Source organism: Ursus arctos, unplaced genomic scaffold (genome assembly GCF_023065955.2).
Source record: "Ursus arctos isolate Adak ecotype North America unplaced genomic scaffold, UrsArc2.0 scaffold_5, whole genome shotgun sequence".
NCBI classification, from domain to species: Eukaryota; Metazoa; Chordata; class Mammalia; order Carnivora; family Ursidae; genus Ursus; species Ursus arctos.
Window position 1 is genome coordinate 13,899,897 of NW_026623067.1, and position 16,371 is coordinate 13,916,267.

General features: G+C 47.0%; 1 long non-coding RNA gene and 1 other non-coding gene across 3 annotated transcripts in view; both read right to left on the reverse strand.

Annotated features, from left to right (window-relative positions):
- LOC123001504 (uncharacterized) overlaps nucleotides 1-14,399 on the reverse strand; it is a 33,080-nt gene extending 18,681 nt beyond the window's left edge. Inside the window, exons 1-4 of one of the 2 annotated variants that reach the window (XR_008957601.1) lie at nucleotides 14,155-14,399; nucleotides 9,350-9,537; nucleotides 6,844-7,051; nucleotides 5,572-5,657 (exon numbers count right to left, since the gene is read on the reverse strand). This is a non-coding gene — a long non-coding RNA (uncharacterized LOC123001504). Of the gene's footprint in view, nucleotides 1-5,571; nucleotides 5,658-6,843; nucleotides 7,052-9,349; nucleotides 9,574-14,154 lie in introns of both variants that reach the window. The other variant, XR_006410454.3, reaches the window with a different exon arrangement.
- TRNAG-UCC (transfer RNA glycine (anticodon UCC)) lies at nucleotides 10,745-10,828 on the reverse strand. The gene has a single exon. It is a non-coding gene; the product is annotated as a tRNA-Gly (tRNA).
- Nucleotides 14,400-16,371: the final 1,972 nt, after the last annotated feature.

Below are 16,371 nucleotides of genomic sequence, written 5' to 3' on the forward strand. Positions count from 1 at the left end.
TGTGCCAGTGGGTGAAATACATATTTTTTTAAAAGAAGGATACTGTCATTGGATTTAGGGCTAACCTTAACTCCTGAATGACCTCATCTTGAGTTTTTTTTTCAAATTTTATTTATTTGTTTGAGAGAGATTGAGAGAGAGAGGGTGAACGTGAGTGGGGGCATGAAGACAGAGGGAGAGGGAGAAGCAGACTCCCTGCTGAGCAGGGAGACCCATGCAGAACTTGACCCCAGGACTCCAAGATCATGACCTGAGCCAAAGGCAGACGCTTAACTAACTGAGCCACCCAGGCACCCAAGATCTTTAACTACAATTGCAAAGTCTCTTTTTCTAAATAAGGTCATACGCACAGATTCTGGGGATTAGGAATTGGATTTAGCTTTTTGGAGGCCAACCCCCTGCAGAGATGGAAGACAGATTTATGGTGGCCAGGGGTCAGTATGGTGGGGAGAGGGCAGCAGGTATGACTATAAAGGAGGAGCTCTAGAGGGAGACATCTGTGGTGATGGATGAGTTCTGATTTGCAGTGGTGGTTACATGAATCTCAACATGTGATAAAATGATACACATTGTACCAACGCCAATTTTCCTGATGCTGATGTTGTGCTGTGGTTACGTAAGAGGCTATCCTTGGGAGAAGCTGGGTGATGGGCACAAGAGGACCTTTCTCTATGCTCCTTGCAACTTCCTGTGATTCCATAATTGTTTCAAAATAAAAAGCTAAAAACCACCACACACGTACACACTAACATAAGCAAAGTCAAAAGGCAAATGATAACACTGGCAAAAATATTTCTAACTAATTTCACAAAGGGATAAATGGCCTAATACCGATTAGATGGCAGATGGTCTTGAGAGATGCCCACCACTAGTTTTTTCCTTCCTTGTACCCCACACCCCTTCTCCCATTCAGGGGTAGAGTCTATTTCCCATTCATTGAGTCTGGGCTGGCCTGTGACTCTGTGACTGATAGAATGCAGAGATGATGTTCTAGGACTTCTGAATCTAGGCTTTAAGGGGACTGGTGGCTTCTTGTGTCCTCCTTCTTGACAGGTGGCCACATGCACGAAGCTGACTTCCCCAGGACCATCATACCGTGAAGAAGCCCAAGCCAGCCCCTTGAAGAAGCCACACAGGGAGGACCAAGACACAGCAGTCAAGCAAGTGAAGTCTTCTTGGACTGTCCAGCTCAGCCCTGCTGCCAGGTGAATGAAGCCAGGTGAGTAAACCCAGCTGGTTGCAATCTCAGAAGAGCCCCCCAGCTGAGCTCATTCGACCCCAGAATCCTGAGGATCAATAAATCATTGTTCTTTTAAGCCACTAAGTTTTGGAATGGATCGTTACAGAATCAAGGGTTCTGATCCCTAATTCCAACACGAAGGGTTTTCCCACACCACCGAGCAAGCAATTCTCTGACAGCAGCTGGGTGCTCCATAGTTCAGCTCAGTTGTGCCGCTGTTTCCCTGGAGAGAGCATCGGATCCCACAGGTTAAGGACCTCGTCCTGCAAGACTGCTCTCCCACCCATATGCCAGGGACAAATCCAGGTTTTCACCTGTGCTTCCGATCCACCAGGTGTTCATTGGAGGTTCCGATGATCCCCTTGGTGGGTTTGTTTAATTTGCTAGAGCGGCTCACAAAACCCAGAGAAAACACTTTGCTTGCTAGAACACTGGCTTGTTGTGAAAGGACAGAACTCAGGAACAGCCAGATGTGCAAGATGCTTAGGGCAAGGTGTGGGGAAGGGGTTCGGAGCCTCCGTGACCTCTCCAGGAGCGCTGCTCTCCCCAAATCTTCCTGTGTTCACCAACCCCATAATTTGAAACAATTATGGAAACAATTATGGATGCTCTTAGAACCCCATCCTTTTGGGTTTTTATGGCGGCTTCATTCCATAGGCACGACTGATGAAATCATTGGCCACTGGTGAGATTGATTCAACCTCCAGCCCCTCTCCCCTCCCTGGAGGTCAGGGGATGGGACTGAAAGTTCTAACCCTCTAATCTCTGGCTGGTTCTCTCCGCAGCCAGCCCACATCCTTAGGTGGGGTCCAAAAGTCACCTTATTAACATAACAAAAGACAACTTCGTTGTGCTCTCTGGCCTCTTAAGAAATTCTTGAGATTTTGGTAGCTCCTTGTGCCAGAAATGGGACAAAGACCAAATACATATTTCTTATTATAAATCACAACATCGTACATGGCAAGAGATAATTTATTTTTTTTTAATTTTTTTTAAAAGTATTTATTTATTCGACAGAGATAGAGACAGCCAGCGAGAGAGGGAACACAAGCAGGGGGAGTGGGAGAGGAAGAAGCAGGCTCATAGCGGAGGAGCCTGATGTGGGGCTCGATCCCATAACGCCGGGATCACGCCCTGAGCCGAAGGCAGACGCTCAACCGTTGTGCCACCCAGGCGCCCCAAGAGATAATTTAAATAGAGCTTCTTCTTTTGTATGAAAAAGACCAAGAGCCCAATGGAAAAATGGGCAGAGGAAATAGTTCATAGAGAAAGGAATGTAAATGGTCCTTAAACATCGAGAGATGTCCCACCTCACTCCTAAGAGATCCACATTAAACTACCCAGACACCATTTCTCACAAACCAGTTGGCAACAACCCAACATTTGAAAGGACATAGTTGGTGTGTCGGTAAGGAATTAGCTCTGGTGATGGAGGATGCAGAATTGTACAGCCCTTATGGAGAGCAGCTTGGCATCGCCTATAAAAAATTCAAATGCATTCATCTTTTGACCCAGCCGTCCCGCTGCTGGGACTCAGTTGTACAGACAGATATGCATAGGAACGACGCGGCCCGTGGATGAGGTTGTTACAGCACGGCATCGTCTGTAATGGCAAAAGAACTGGAAGGGAGCCACGGGCCTGTCAAGAGGGATCCGCTTAAATAAACATGAACCACCCCTGTAAAAAGGAAGGAGGATGTGCTATAGAATATGGTAAGTGGAAAAGAAGGTGCAGAATAGTGTACGAATTATATTATCTTTCTGTAAGGACAGGGTGGAAAACAGGAATAAATACATTTGCATTTCCTGCTATTTGCAGAAGAAAATACAGAAACAATAAACAGAAAATGCTTATAGATGGGGGGGTAGGAGTTAGAATTTTCTGTGTCTATTTTGATGCCTATTTTATACCTCTTAATGTCATTTTGACTTTTTTTTTTTTTTTTAAGTAGGCTCCAAACCCAGCACGGGACCCGATACAGGGCTTGAACTCACGACCCTGAGATCAAGGCTTGAGCTGAATCAAGAGTCAGATGCTTAACAGACTGAGGCACCCAGGACCCCTGTTGTTTTGATTTTTGAAACAATGTACACTACATACTGAAAGCCCATTCAGGCGGTAAGGGGGCAGGGAGAACGGGGAACGACTGTTGATGGGGATGGGGTTTCTTTTAAGGATGTTGAACTTGTTCTAAGATTGGATGGCGGTGATGGTTGCACGACCGTGTGAATACGCTGAAAACCACAGAACTGAACACAGTAAGTGGTGAATTTAATGCGATATGAAGTACATCTCAATAAAGCTGGAGAAAGAGAAGGCACCACAGAAGTTCAGGAATGAAAAGAAAATATATGCAAAATACAGCGAAAATGAAAATGATAGCAGGAAAATAATATGGATGACTCCATGCCCTTCTATCCGAAACATTCTAAAAACATCTAGAAGATACAATTAAACAGATTGCCTCAAGAAGAAACAGAAAAGCTGAATGAATAGTCCAGTAACATTGAAAGGAACTAAGTCATTAGCAAACAATCTTTCATACAGGAAATAATAGACTGAGGTAAGTTTAAAAAAACCTTAAGGGTATTCATCTTGGTCTTTTTTTTTTTTTTAAGATTTTATTTTTAAAGTAATCTCTATGCCTGGTGTGGGGCTTGAACCCATGCCCCTGAGATCAAGAGTTGCATGCCCCACAGACTGATCCAGTCAGGTAACCCAAGATCATCTTAGTCTTAAACTGTTCTGCTCGTAAAAGAGGAACTACTCTCCAGCACATCTCATGATACTTAAAATAACCGAGATACTAAAACTAGAATAGAAAAAGAGGAGAAATGTCAATTATGGACCAATCTACTTCTGAACATGGATGCCAAAACTTGTAAGTAAAGTACCAGCACAGTGAATCTAAGCAATATAGATAAGAATATCAACAGTTCAGGGGCGCCTGGGTGGCACAGCGGTTAAGCCTCTGCCTTCGGCTCAGGGCATGATCCCGGCGTTATGGGATCGAGCCCCACATCAGGCTCCTCCGCTGTGAGCCTGCTTCTTCCTCTCCCACTCTCCCTGCTTGTGTTCCCTCTCTCGCTGGCTGTCTCTATCTCTGTCAAATAAATAAATAAAATCTTAAAAAAAAAAAAAAGAATATCAACAGTTCATGTCAAGGTTGTGACATTCCAGAAACTCAATGTTAATTTCACACTGGAAAGTCTACTAGTGAATCCAGCGCGTTAATGGGCAGAGGGAGAAAATTGCAGGCGATATTCTTAATAGATGCGGAAAACTAATTTGATAAAATTCAAAAGCCACTCATGATTTAAAAAAACCATGCACACAGGGACGTCTGGATGGCTCAGTCAGTTAAGCGTCTGCCTTCGGCTCAGGTCATGATCCCAGGGTCCTGGGATCGAGTCCCACATTGGGCTCCTTGCTCAGCAGGGAGTCTGCTCCCCTCTGCCCCTCCCCCTGCTCATGCTCTCTTTCTCTCTCTCTGACAAATAAATGAATAAAATATTAAAAAAAAGAAAAGAAAAAGGGAGACCAAATAGTAATGATTGTCTGATATCTGATATTTGATATATGATATCATTATATAAATAGAATCCCCCCTCCCAATTTACAAACAGAGAACTGGAATTAATAAGGTGGTTTAATGAGTTGCTGGATATATAATCAATACACAAAAAATCGATGGCGTTTCTGTGCTCCAAAAAATGATAGAAAATCAATTTACTGACACAACAAAACATACGGGGTGCCTAGCGATCAAGCCAGCAAATGTCTTGTCGGGGACTTGTATATGTCACGGTTCCAACAGCCTTGGGTGGCCCCCAAACACAGCAATAGAGGAGAGTAAAGGTAGAGCCTGGACTGTGGGATTTTCCTGCCTCAGCTTCCAGGACACGGTCAGAATGTCCTGAGTTACAGAGAATGTTAAATGGAGAGCATAGGAATCTCTCCAGCAGCAAGCACCCTAAAAGCTGGACCACTTCATCCTGCTATCCCCAAGGTACAGTTGGTGGTGTTGACCCAACCGGGGCGCCTCCCACCCCTCCTGCCCGCACACCCTCACCACACCTGCCTGTGGGGTCCCAGGGCACTAGTGGTGTTGGCAGCCGGCTTGGGATGTTCCCACGCTGCTAAGCATATTTTTAAGATGAATTTTATTTTGCGGATAGATAATACATTTGTATTGTTAACGTAACACAATGCCTCGGTGGCTGAATGACAGATGGGACCCAGAGCATGGAGTGGGGAGCGGCTTGGTTGCACTGAGCATCACCAACAGTCTCAGGGCACCTGTCCCAGGATCCTTGTCCTCTGTGTTTACCTCCTGCTCTGTTCCTGGGCCTGCCCTCCTGTGCCTTTTGTCCTTCGACTCTGTCCCCTGCAAAAGCTGTGTTCTCTGGCCATTTCCTAGAGGAAGCAGAAAGAACAACGATAAGGTTTCCTTGAACAGTCTTCCCTGGTGGGGGCTCCTCCTGTTCTCTGGGCCTGTTATGACCACGAGGCCCATGGTGGGTTTTCCTAACCTCCGGGGTGGATCTCCCCTTGGGCTCCACGTCCCACACCCATACCCCCGAGCTGACACTGCCTTCCCTGCATGTGGGAACAGACAATGGCAGACCCTGTCAGGGCTGTCTGCACCAGAGATGGGGGGGGTGGTGGGATCCCAGAAGGGAGGTGGTTGATCTTCCTTGGTTGGTGGGGTACAGGTGAAACGAGACACCGAGAGGGGGTGGTGGCTTAGGGGCCGCTGGGGAAGGGCATTCTGGTTGAACCGTGGTGCCTGCAAAGACACGACGGGGAAGTACGTTTGGGGCCCACATCGCAGACACATGTCAGAGCAGGAATGCATGGCCTGGGCCCCCAAAGACAGAAAAACCCTGCTGTCCTTATAGAGCTGGGTGGGTGTTCTCTCCTGGGGGCCTGGGAGGGAAGGCGGAGGAGGCCTTGGGTGGCGATGGCCTTGTCATCCCAAGGACAGGGAGAGAGGCTGTTCCTCTGCATGCTGACGGATTAATGACAAACCTTAGGAGTTTGGGTGTCCTTGCCCTTCAAACCAAGCCTCAGCACAGAATCTAGCATTTTCATTCTGATTGGAATTTGTGGCTTATTGCTGCTACTTGCACCATCCCAGCGAGTACGGCTTAAATGTCAAGATACATTTTTCAGGTACATAAGACACCAAAGATCACAGCTGTCTGGGAGAGTGAATTTTAATTAGCACAGGGATCCCATAAAGCCTCCCAAGCCCTGACGAGGCAGCCCTGCTAGGCTTTGTTCAGCTCCGGGTGTTTATTACAGACGCCGATGGCTGGCGATAGCGTCCAAAGGACGTGGGGAGAGCGTTAGTGGGAACTGGTTTTAACTTTCAAACCTTATCTGTTAAGACCCTCCTGCCAAATACCTCTGGAGAAAGAAAGAGGGCTACAGAAAGGCACTTTGTGAATAGCTAATAGTGTGGTGTTGCCTCCAGAGCCCACCACGCGCTGTGTTTCCTTAGCGGCTAATTGACAGGGTGCAGGGAGCATGCGTTACCTGGTAGGAAGGCTTGGGGCGTCACACACAGGTGGAGAGGTGCCCCCATTCCGGTTCTTACCTTCATGTCTGCTTTCTCCACACCCACTGTCTTCTTCCCAGGCGGCACCCGAGAAAGCAAGGACACTCTTCTTTGAGGTCAACACAGAGTCATCCAGTTCGGTGACTGGTGACCGTCCAGCCAGCCCCGCCCTGGCGGCCGGGCACTCAGACAGGAGTGGTGAAGTCTTGATCTGGAAAGCTCACAGCCTGACATGTAAGCACGCAGGCTGCAACACAGAGTGACAAGGTGTCCCTGTGATGGCGTAACTGAGGCCGTCGTGAACACGGAAGAACATGGCGAGGAAGTCATGTGTGCACGTGTGTGTGTGTCCGTGTGTGTGATGGGAAGGTGGCGAGCTGGTGAAGTAATATCTGGATCTTAGGAGAGAAATGCAATTTTTCTAGGCAAAAGAGGGGGTATATTATTGGCATTGCAGAAATGAAAGAGATTGTAAAGGAAGACCTATTTTTTATTTTAATTTTTTATTTTATTTTATTTGAAAGATTTTATGTATTTATTTGACAGAGAGAGAGAGTACAAGCAGGAGAGCAGCAGGCAGAGGGAGAAGCAAGGCTCCCCGCTGAGCAGAGAGCCCGATGTGGGACTCGATCGCAGGACCCTGGGATCATGACCTGAGCCGAAGGCAGACACTTAACCCACTGACCCACCCAGGTGCCCCAGAATACCTATTTTTTTTAAAGATTTTATTTTATTTTATTTTATTTTATTTTATTCGACAGAGATAGAGACAGCCAGGGAGAGAGGGAACACAAGCAGGGGGAGTGAGAGAGGAAGAAGCAGGCTCATAGCGGAGGAGCCTGATGTGGGGCTCGATCCCATAACGCCAGGATCACACCCTGAGCCAAGGCAGAGGCTTAAGGACTGTGCCACCCAGGCGCCCCCAGAATACCTATTTTTTAAGTAAAAAGATATACAAGTGGCTGATGAACACATAAAAAGACGCTCAACATCATTAGCTCTCACGGGAATGGGAATTAAAGCCACCGTGAGAACTACCTCACACTCAGCAGCACGGCGAGGATAAAAAAGTCAGATAACAACAAATACTGGTGAGAACATGGGGAAATCGGGAGCCTCACACACTGCCGGTGGGAACATAAAACACGGCAGCCAGCTGGGAAGACAGCATGGCCATTCCTCACGTGGTTAAACACAGGACCCAGCAATTCCACTCCTGGGTAGGTGCCTGACAAAATAAAAACGTATGTTCACACAAAAACTAGCACATGCATATTCACAGCAGCGTTATTCACAGTAGCCCCAAAGTGGAAACGAAGCCCAAATCCATCCACTGCTGCGTAGAACAAAATGTGGCATATTTTTAAAAAAGATTTTATTTATTTATTTGAGAGAGAGAGAATGTGTGCATGGGGTGGGGGAGGGGCAGAGGGAGAAGCAGGCTGTTCACTGTGCAGGGAGGCTGATGTGGGGACTCGATCCCAGGACTCTGGGAACATGACCTGAGCTGAAGGCAGATGCTTAACCAACTCAGCCACCCAGGTGCCCCAAATGTGGCATATTTATACAATAGGCTATCACTTGGCAAGGTAAAGAGATAAAGTCCCCGTTCATGGGACAGCGTGGATAAGCCTCGAAAACATGTTGAGTGGCCGAATTCAGTTATAAATGACCAGCTCTGTGATTCCATTGACGTGAAATGTCCGGAAGAGGCAAATCTGTAGACACATGAAGTAGATTAGTAATTGCCTTGGGCTGGAAGGAGGGAGGGAGGGGAGGCTAATGGGAATGGGTTTTTTTTTTTTTAGGGGGGGTGGGTAATGAAAATGTTCTAAAATTGATTGTGATGGTAGTCTCACAGCTCTGCGAATATACTAAAAAACGATGGAACTGTATGCTGAATTTTATGGTGTGTGAATTATATCTCAATAAAGCCTTTTTTTTTTTTTTTAAGAAAGAGGAGTGGGGCGGGGCAGGGGGAGAGGGAGAGAGAGAATCCCAAGCAAGCTCCACTCTCAGCACATGAGCCCTGAGATCATGACCTGAGCTGAAATCAAGAGTCCGATGCTTAACCGACTGAGCCACCCAGATGCCCCCAGGAGATTATTTAAAAACCGGAATCCCCTAGCCAGTGGAAGGGCATGCTGGGCTGGGGAAGAGCATTGCAAAGGGGTGTGTTTGGGAACGTGAAACTTTTGGTGTGAGGGTGGCAGCTGGCAGTGTGTGGAGGGGCAGGGGTGGGCATGGGAGCACACAGGCTGTGTGGATTTCCTTTGAGGGCCACGGTGGGGTCAGGGAGAAACAGGAATAGGGGAGTGGCAAACAGAAGAAAGAGCGTTCCAGAATGGAGAGCTGGGCTGAACCCTGGGCAGGGGGTGCCAGGTTTGGGGGAGAGGAAGTAGATTTGAGATCCAGGGAGAATGCCTAGTCAGTGTAGGGGAGTGGGGGGAAGGGCCAAGGAGAGACCCCTGGGGACCCTGGGGACAGAGGGAGGTCCTACAGCGAGAATGCCTCTGGGCCCCTTGCCCCTGCTGTTGATCATTACCTCATCGGTGCATCCACCATGGCCTGGCCTCAGGCACGGACGGGGACGGACATCCAGCCACAGCCGTGTCCCGAAGAGGACAGGGGACGGAGCGGTGAGCCCAGAGGTGGCAGGAGGGATCAGGGTTGGTTTCCTAGACAGGGAGTCTGGTGCTAATCCTTTCGTAGATTTCTCGTTGATTTTATTCTCTTTGGAAAAGATGGCGGAAAAATCCAAAATGGAATCTGAAAACAAGCCAGCCAGTGAAAAGGCCCTGAACGGTCCCCACGCCCTTCAGGGACTACTTTTCCTTTAAGAGCTGAGGCTCGGGGTCTTGGTCCAGCTACTTAACTTCTTGATGCCTTGGTGTCTTCATTTGCAAAATGTACCCCGCCTTGGAGCCACAGTGAGCACGGTCATTTGGCAGTGGGGTTGGGGTGCAGAGTGAGGGTTGCATGAAGGCCAGCCAAGGCCCCATTCTCGCCCCATCACAGGTGGCCACTGCTTAGCCATTTGGAAGCACGAACTAGGTCTCGTTCTGAGTTCTTCCTTTCCTTAGCCGGGTGTCATGAGTGTTTTATCATATTGCATGTGTGTGCGTGCACGCGCACAGGTGTGTGTGTGTGTGTGTGAATATCTTGAGGAGGCTTTAAAAATCTTCTTAAAAAATTTACTTATTTGTCAGAGAGAGAGAGAGCGAGAGCCAGCAAGCACAAGCAGGGGGAGCGGCAGGCACAGCAGGCAGAGGGAGAAGCAGGCTCCCCGCTGAGCAGGGAGTTTGATGTGGGACTCCATCCCAGGACCCCAGGATCATGACCTGAGACTCGATCCCAGGACCCTGGGATCATGGCCTGAGCCAAAGGCCAACGCCCAACCGACTAAGCCACCCAGGCCTCCCTTGAGGAAGCTTTTTAAGTGAAGATGCATGAAAGGGATTATTTGCTGAAGCTTCTATTTATTTATTTTAATTAATTAGTTAATTAATTAATCCTTATTTTTGTCTCCTGGTGCTGTGATTGGCAACAAGAGGTGCACTTCAGGCTGTTACTACAAAGGTGTCTGCCGTTCTTCATACCTCCTGTAAGGTTTGCTTGACGGAAACTGGTGCTATGCCATTTACTACGGGGACATCAGTAGTCACGTTGGGAATTGTACCATTGACTGTAACAAAAGGCCGTTCGTTGTATTATCTAATGCTATTTATCCTGAATCCAACCTTCTCCGTTGGATTCTTTTGGCTGCATTTCCTGGCTCTAAGTTGTTCATCCTTGTGTGTTTCTATCTTTCTGAGTTTCCCTGTTTTAGTTATAGCTCTTCTTTTTTTTTCTAAGATTTTTATCTTATTTGAGAGAGGGAGAGAGAGAGCACAAGCAGGGGGAGGAGCAGAGGGAGAAGCAGGCTCCCCTCCGAGCAGGAAGCCCAACCTGGGGCTCGATCCCAGGACCCTGACATCATGACCTGAGTGGAAGTCAGTTGCTTAACCGACTGAGCCACCCAGGCGCCCCTAGTCTTTCTATCATTTTAAGGCTCCATCCTTTTCTGTTGTGCTGATATGTCATTATTAGTATTATTACCAGTATGTTTAGTAAGCTTGGTGTGACAAGCTGAGGCTGTCTCTAATTTTGCAAGGATACACTAAACATCTCTGTGTTAAGTCCCCATTGCAGTTAGGACTCTGGTTGCAAGCGACAGAGATGACCTGAGAAGCGGAGGGAAATGGGGAGCGTCCAGGACCCAGGCCCTGGCCCTGGGGAGGGTCAAGCTCGTAGACCTGTGTGTGGAAGTGGGCCCGGCTCATCACACACTTGCTGGTATCCCGGCCTGTCACCTAAACTTCCTACCCTTTGCTAACTCAGTGGGTGTGTAATGAAATTTCAGTGTTGCTTTAATTTTAACGACAAGGGGTGAGGATGTCTCCAGGTTTGTCTGGTGTGGCTGCTTCCCCGGTGGTGACCGTGTATTCCTTAGCTGTGTGTATTCCTTAGCCTGCTGCCCATGGGGCGAGGATCGGGAAGAGGGGCCTAGCCTCCCATTTCTCAAGAACACACAGAATCTGGGTCCAACTGTGCAGCAAAGGCCAGTGTGTTCTGCACCGGTCACGGAGCCAGCTCCAAGGAAGTGATAAGTGAAAATCCATCACAACTTCTGGAACTAACCCAAAGCTCACGCCAGGCTGCTGGAACATCAGCAGGACTCAGCCAAACTCAGTGATGTTGTCAGGAGGAAGATTCTGTTTTAGCAGATGCAGTCCTTGTGGGGGAAGGTCTGGGAGGAGAGCTGATCAAAAGCTTGCGATCTCTCGGAAAAGTATGTGTGTAGAAAGAGAGAAGGAGAAGGGAATTTGGGCTTTGTCTGAAGCCAGCATCCTCGGTGTCTCTCTTTTGTGGGGTGTATGGGCAGCCCTGCATCCCCAATTGTTTATTTTCCTCTTGGAAAGAGCTGTGAGCAAAACATGGCGAGGGGTGCGTGGTGGGGCTGGGAGCGTTGCGGTGGTTTACGCAGTGTCTCCTACAACCTCAGCTCCATCTTCTACCTTAGTTTATCGGGGCAAAAGTCTTTCTGAGTGTGCTTCAGTTTTGTAAAATCTTTGCAGATGGAAGATGGCAAGAAAATTTTATCTGAAGAGTGGTATTTTTTTCTTATTAGAATGCTGGATTTTATCTCAGAAACTTTTTTTTTTTAAGCTTCAAGTCCAGCAGCTGATGTAGGGCTCAATCTCACGACCCTGAGCTGAGATCAAGAGTCGGATGCTTAACCAACTGAGCCACCCAGGCGCCCCTTCTGAGAATCCTTGGGTTCGGGTCTCCTGCAAATTGGGCGTTGGGGATCCCCTTTGCAAGAAGCACCACAAAGGTTTGGTGAGAAAACAGAATTCTCACTTCACTATGACATTGCTCTGTTCTGGTTTCTCTTATAGAAGTTGGACCTCACTTGCCTTTTTATTTTCAGAAATTCCTCAGTTTATGGGGTCCACCAAAAGCAGCTTTCTCCTCTTCCCTGTACTGTTGGGGGGGGGGACTTATACATTTGAAAATGCTGTTTTCTCTTGCCATTTCTTAGCTATTTGGGGAATAGGAGATATGATATGAATATGGCTCATCATCTTGAATCGGACATTTCTGTTTAAATCATTTAGCTTTAAATATTTGACCCATCAGGACTTCATTCTAGTGAAAGGAGCCCAGCTCTGCTAGGCATTAATTTTTGTTAGCATTACCTTTAGCTGGTCACCTTTCCAGTTGTTCTCGAACGATCTGCGTTTGCGGACTGATCTGATGGTTCTCCTCTCATGTGTTAAATCCTAGCTGTACTTCAGACTATTTCTGAACTTCCTCATTCCCTCTTGGTAGCGGTATCCCACATGGGTTCATCACATTCCGAAGAGCGTGCTGGTCCTGCTTTGTTGCTTTTGGTTTTTAGGAATTGCCTGGATAAAACTTCATTTTCATTCTGATAGGTGGACTCCCCCACCCCCAGCTTTTCTGTTAGTTTATTTTTAAAATGAAAGTATAGTTGACACTCAGCGTTAGCTTCGAGTGTACAATATAGCGATTTGACAAGTGCATATGTTATGCTGAGTTCATCACAAGGGTGTTACTGGATTGGGGTCCTTGGACCCAGCGGCCGTAGAAACCAGGCTGGACCCCAAATTTAGAAGCTCAGGGGAGGCTTTATTGGAGCAACAGGTGCAGCGGAAGGGAGACGCAGTCCTGACAAAAGTGTGGGGCTGGCTCCAAAAGAGTGAGGTATAAGCATGCGGGGGGCGGGGCATTTCAGGAAAGTGGGCGCGCAGGCGCAGTTGATGGAACACGCTTCTTCCTACATCCTGTTTCGTTTGCATGTTAAATCTCCACCCCTGGGTGTGATTTTTAGTATTATAACGAGGGGAAAGTCCGTGAAAGTTCAGCACTGGGGTCCCTCCTGGCGCAGACCGGCTTGGTCCAGTCTTTGCCAGTCTTTGGAGTAATTATCCTCCTCTCAGGAAGCTCCCTCCCTCCGCATTCCTGCAAGATGTGCACCTCAAGAGGCACCAAACTATAGCTTTTGTTGTTGTTGCTGTTCTTAATCGAGGCAGCCAAAGAATGCTGGATTTTGTGCCCAGGGTTAAGGGGACCTGAGTCCAGTCCCTACTCGGTTTCAAGTGTCGCTGCCATCTGTCACCATAAAATGCTATTACATTACATTGACAGTGTTCCCTATGCTGTACCTTTCATCCCTGTGACTAATTCGTTCTGTAACTGCAAGCCTGCCCCTCCCATTCCGCATCACCCATTCTTCCCAACTCCCACTCCCCTCCCCTCTGACAACCGTCAGAATTTATGAGTCTCTGTATTTATGAGTCTGTTACTGTGGACTGACTTTTATTTTATTTTATTTTATTTTATTTTATTTTATTTTATTTTATTTATTATTTCTTTTTAGATTTTACTTATTTATTTGAGAGAGAGAGTGCATAAGCAGGGAGAAGAACAGAGGCAGAGAGAGAAGCAGACTCCCCCTGAGCAGGGAGTCCCATATGGGGCTCAATCCCAGGACTCCAGGATCAGGACCTGAGCCGAAGGCAGACACTTAACTGACTGAGCCACCCAGGCATCCCTGGACTGACTTTTAAATATCTTCGTTTCCAGAAACAAAGTGAAGAAAAAATAAAACAAAATACTACCCTAAACAAACAAACAAACAACAACCAAAAAAGAAAGCAAGCAAAACCCAACCTGGAGCCCAGCCGAATCCTGTTAGGACTTTGGGATGGGATTAAGCTTCTAGTTAATATGGGGGAGAATCGATATCTGCATTAGTTTCCTGGGACTGAGATAACGACTCACCACAAACTCCGGGGCTCAGAACAACAGAAATTTATTCCCTTGTAGTTCTGGAGGGTCCGAAGTCCAAAATCCAGATGTCAGCAGGCACTGTCCTTCATCAAGTGTCTAGAGGAGAATCTGTCCCAAGTTTATCTCTTAGCTTTTGGTGGTTACTGGCAGTTCTTGGCATTTCTTGACTTGTAGATACATCATTCGCATTTCTGCCTCGACTGTCACATGGCATTCTTTCTGTGTGCCTCTGTGTCTCTTGCCTTCTTCATATGAGGACACCAGTTGTTTTAGATTAAGGACCCACCCTGCTCCAGGATGACCTCATCTTAACCAGCTACATTTGCAACGACCCTATTTCCAAATAAAGTCGCCTTCTGAGGTTTTAGGAAGGATGTGAATTTTAGGGGGATACTCTGGAATCTAGGAGAACATCTTTATACTTTGTATCAATATTGTGTTCAAGAACAAGATATGTCCCAATAGTCAAGCCTTCTTTTATGTTAATAATTTTTTTTCATATAGTTTATTCCCAGTTAAAAAAATTTGGCCCTTTTTTTGTGAACGATATGGTTTCTTTTGTTGCATAATCTTGCTGGCATTACTTCTATTTCCTGTAACAAATTATAGGATAGAATTTTTAGATATAAATTTTGGATATAAATTTTATAGCTCCCTGAACGACCTTGTTATTTTCATGTGTATTTTTTTTTCAATCAGTTCTCTTGAGTGTTCCTGGTCTGTAATGGTGTCATATACAAATATCATCAACTCTTTTTGCATATTTAAACTTCGTGTTCTGTTCTCATGTCCAATTGCATGGTCTTGCAGTTCTAGAACAATGCTGCATGATGGTGATGTTGGTGACCATCCTTCTTAGTCCTGACCTAATGGCTTCTGGTTTTGGGGGCTGATGGAGGGTAAGTCAGGAGAACGCGTAGAAAGCCACCTTGCAGGTGAGGCCAGATTCTGGCTAAAGGGGATATTTGACATCTTGACTGTCTCACATTACTTCTCATCTGGATGGAAGCTGGGTTGTTGAGAGCGGGACTCTGGTTTTTTGGGTGAAGTGGGTCACTCTTCAGGTCAACACTGTCAGCACTGGGATCGACCAGACTGCCTGGGGGCTGTTCTCCATAGGGGTGGACAGCAGCTCATGCCTGTTCTGCATTCGTGGTCCCTACTGGTCACAGCTCACTCTCCTCCACTTGACTCCGTGTGGTTCAGGCCAACTTGAGCACCCCAGGGCTGGGTGATCACTGCATTCCATTCCCTGAGAATGACAGTTGGCTCGGGGTGGGGTGGGGGACATGCTGTACGCCTGAGTCAAACCAGGCCCTGCAAGGTACTTTTGGGACTTTTAAAGAGAAACTCTCTTGTGGGCTTGAGGCAGGGAGGGAATTGGCCTGAAGCTGCTGGGGTCACACTGAGGCTCAAGCCAGCGCTGACGGGATCAAGTGATGACAGCATCGTTTGCTCATCTGAATCCAGCCAAGCCTTCAGACAGTTACTCTTGGATTTTTTAGTTACATGAGCCAACAAAGAGGTTTTCTTGTTAAGTCATCTTTTTTTTTTTAAGATTTTATTTATTTATTTGAGAGAGAGAGAGGAGCATGAGCTGGGGGGAGGGAAAGGCAGAGAGAGGGAGAAGCAGGATTCCTGCTGAGCAAGGAACCCAGCCAACATGGGGCTCAATCCCAGGACCCTGGGATCACGACCTGAGCCGAAGGCAGACACTTCACCGACTGAGCCACCCAGGCGCCCCTTGTTAAGTCATTTTGAGTTAAGTTTGCCACTTTGGACTAGATGGCACTTGAAAAATACCCTGTTAATCTGCATCCTAAGTCAAGTGTGGGGAGTTGGTCAGACGCAGAGCTGTTCTCACCTGGTGTGCATTACAAGGGAGGTCATGGGACATTTCATGTTCACTCATTCAAAGAATATGTATTATATTTAATATGTAACACTATGTAAAAGTGCTATTTAAGGCACTTGGGACACATCAGGGATCAAAATGGGCAATGACCCTCTGCTCTCATGGAGCTCACATTTTATTGGGGGAGGGCAGGTAATAAGCACTAAACATGATCAACGAATACAGTATTTAATGTGCTAGAATGTGATGAATGCTACAGAAAGACAAAGAAGAGCAGGAGAAGGGGGATAACAAGGCAGGTTTTGGTATTCAAAGGGGTGGTCAGGTTGGGCCTCATTGAGAAGATAAATTCT